The sequence below is a fragment of the Solanum pennellii genome, chromosome 4 (genome assembly GCF_001406875.1).
Source record: "Solanum pennellii chromosome 4, SPENNV200".
Taxonomy (NCBI): Eukaryota; Viridiplantae; Streptophyta; class Magnoliopsida; order Solanales; family Solanaceae; genus Solanum; species Solanum pennellii.
The window spans coordinates 62,842,904-62,847,116 of NC_028640.1; positions in this window are offsets into that span (position 1 = coordinate 62,842,904).

Consider the following 4,213-nt stretch of genomic DNA (forward strand, 5'->3'; position numbering starts at 1 on the left):
TATATATATATATATATATATATAAATAGTAGTTTATCACTTAGACAAGTGTTGAGTTGTCACATATCCATATTAAAAGTATACAGATTTTGGCTTTCAGTTTTAATTTAAAAGATATGAGTATCGTTTGATACGTATTATTCAACACTAAATAAAAAGTAAAAAAATTATATTAAAAATGATATTAGTTAATTGCTTTTTGTATATGTATACTATATGTACACGTATAATTCTCAGGGAAAATGTATAAGTATTTTCTCAAAATTTCAGAGACACACTTATACGATACTAAGGTCCTATTATCACCCTGAACTTATTTTATAAGTAATTTTCTACCCCTTTTAGGTCTATGTGGTACTAACTTGAAAAAAATAAAATCAACCAGCGCTGGGCCCACAAGATAGTGTCACGTAGGTCGAAAAAAGATAGAAAATTATTAACAAAATAAGTTCAGAGGGGTAATAGAACCTTAGTATAATATAAGTGTGTTCTCTGAAAATTCGGACATAAATTGAAGAGATACTTATGCATTATCCCTAATTCTAATCGGTTATTAAACGATCCCGAAAAGGGGCACATTATGTGCTTTCCTGTCTCTCACGATTCACGTTTAATCACGAAAGAGAAAAATGAATAGCTACAAATACAAGGGTGAAGATTTTATGAAATGAAAAATTGAGTTATTTTAATCTTTTGAAATTTCTAAAAGAGGACTAACACAAATCATTTTGTCCTAGTATGTACACCTTGGTAATAATTCATTGTACACTACTATGTGTTTTTGTTTTTTATAAAAAGACTTATAAATATACCGTTTTCAATTCGTTTGTCCTATATAATTTTCTTTTTTATTTGCTTAAGAAAGACATAATTTTGTATTTTTGATAATTTGTTAATTTCAACTTTTTATGTGTCATATTTAAGACTTCACATTTTAATAATTTTCTTGTACTTTTTAAAATTTTATGGCAAATCAAAAAATGACAAAATAAAGCAAAGAGGAAATACATGTTTCATCATGTCTTTATTTTTATTTTGAGATTGTACACATGTTTTTGCACGAATATTACTTTGAAAACCAAGAATTCATTTATGTTAAGTGTGAACCTACAATTTTAGAAACATAAAGAGTACAAATAAGGAAAAAAAGATTTGAATAGTTAATGTGTTAAAATTACGCCAAGTCCTAATGGAAATAATAATAATAATAATAATGATGATAATGATGATGATGATGATGATGATGATGATGATAAAAGTAAGTATTAATCTCTTTATTTTATTTTTATGTATAAATATAAAAGTATTTAATTTGTCACAAAATAAATTGAACACTTTAAAGTTATATAATTCCCTTTTCAAGAACTTTCAAGTAAGAAAGTAGCAATAGAATTAACACCAAAATTCTGTCTGAAACACATACACACACAATGGCACAAACATGGAGTTTACTAAAACCATAAATCTTTCTGTCATTATTATTATTAGAAGAATCAAATCTTTCACTACAAAACAATTCATATTTCTACATTCACTTTTATTTTATTTGTCATATTTAATTTGACATTAATTAAATTATATGAATTTTAACTAATCGTTTAATATGTAATTTTTCATCATATTAATAGAAAAATGTTATAACTTATAATATTTTTCAAATAGTTTTCGAATATCAAAAAGATTAGATCTAAAAGAGTAAATTTATCTAATTCAATTCGATTCTAAAAATTGATCAAATTGACTCTTATAAATTTAAAAACAAAAAGTAAAAAGTGAACAAAAGAAATATAATAAAATCCTACTTTGATGCTCACCGGTCACCGCATCCCAACACTTCAAATAATGAATCAATCTAATTTAATTCAATTTGAAAAATTAGATAAATTTATTCTTGTAAATTAAAACGTGAAAAATAAAAATGAATGGAAAGAGAAATAGTATAATAATGATTACATTTGATGCTTTCAGCCCCATCCCACCTCATTTAAAATAAAAAATCAATTCGGTTCTATTTATTTTGAAGATTAGTCAAATTTATTATTGTAAAATTAAAATGTGATAAATAAAAATAAATGATGGGAAACAAGTTATTTTAGAATTAGTTAGCATGAGTTAGCTATTTCAGAATAACTTATCCTATCATATATATGAGATAACTTATTTCATCACTATATATGATATAAAATGGTCAGATAAGTTATTTTAAACATGACAACCAAACAAGATATAAAAATTTTATCCATCGCTATTTTCTTATTCGATCGCTATTTATTTTTATCCCTCATACCAAACAACCTTAAGAGTATAATAACAAATCCTACTTTTGATGCTCACCACACCCCAATCCTTTAAATAGTGAATCAATCCGATCCAATTTAACTTCAAAAAATAGTTAAACTGACTCTCATGACAAAAACGTGATAAATAAAATGAATGTAGAAGCGGTATGATAAAAATCTTACTTATGATGATCCCCACCCCCCTTCCTCACCACCCCAATCCTTTAAATAGTGAATCAATCCGATTCCATTTAACTTCAAAAATAGTTTAATCGATTCTCGTGATTAAAATGTGATAAATAAAATGAATGTAAAAGTGTGTATGATAAAATCTTATGATACTCCTCACTCTACCTCCTCCCCGCCCACCCCATTTTAAATAATGAACTAATCAAGTTCAATTTAATTTCAAAAATTAGTTAAAATGATTTTCGTAAATTGAAAGGTGGTAAATAAAAGTGAATGAAGAGAGAATAACAAAAATCTTTCTTCTTATGCTCTCCAACCCCAACCTCATTTTAAGTAATAAATCATTGCACTTTAATTCAGCTAAAAAAAAATAGTCAAACTGACTCATCTGAATTTAAACGTGATAACTACAATGATTGGAGAGAGGATGATAAAAATATTACTTCTCATGGTAAAACTTATCCGCACTAGGTGTTTACACCAAGTCAATATATGTTAGGACCGGAAATAAGTAGGTGTAAACGCGGAAGCTAGCAAAGCAAACCTCAAAAGACCACGAGTAAGAAGACAACGAGAAATATACCAAAAGACACAAAGATTTAATGTGGTTCGGTCAATCGACCTATGTCCACAAAGGAGATGAGCAATCCACTATAAATATGAGAGTACAAAATACAGAAGGAAACAACCTCAACCAATTCACTCGGAATACATAGGAGGTTAAGACAAGTGATAACGTATCAAGCTTGTGACCCATAAATTCTCCCCCTAACCAAAACTCTCAACGCCTTTAAGACTAAATTGTGAATGCTAATTAAGTTCGAAGGAACATGTCTCTATTTATAGAGTTCTAAGCCTTTTCCTACCAGAAAAAGGATTAGTCAATCCAAAACCTTTTCCTAAAAGGAAAACCTATTTATGGTAAGAAATCAGGGCAAATAAAACCCAATATATGCATGTGATGTGTTTAAATTTATAGTTCATTTTACTTCATTAAATCACGTAATAATGGATATTGCATTAGCTTGGTGTAAACACCCGATGCGGATAAGTTTTTTCCCTACTTCTCATGCTCTTCGCCCCACCCCCCACCCCCATTAAAATAATGAATCAATCCAGTTCAATTCAGCTTAAACTAGTCAAATCGACTCTCGTGAATTAAAAACGTGATGAATAAAAGGAAACAAAAAGAATATAGTAAAAATCCTACTTCTGATGCTCTCCACCCCACCCCGTTTTATATAATGAATCAATCCAGTTCAATTTAATTTCGAAAATCAGTCAAACCGATTCTTATAAATTAAAACGTGATAAATAAAAGTAAATGGTAAAGGATAGTAAAAATCTTACTTCTCATGCTCTTCACCACCACCCGCATTTTAAATAATGAATCAATTCACTTTAATTCAATTTAAAAATTGTCAAACTGACTCAACGAAGAGAGTATAGTAAAAATCCTACTTCTGATGCTCTCCACTCTACCACCCCTACCTCACAACATTTTAAAAAATGAATTAATCCTGTTCAAGTCATCTTTAAAAATTAATCAAATTGATTTCCATATATCAAAACGTAATAAGTAAAAGTAAATGCAGAGACTATAACTAATTTAATTTATCTTGGAAAAATTAGTCAACCGCTTTCATACATAAAAATGTGATAAATAAAAATGAATGGAAGAAGAAGTATAATAAAAATCCTACTTTTATGCTCTCCACCCCACCCCCACCCCCACCCCCACGACT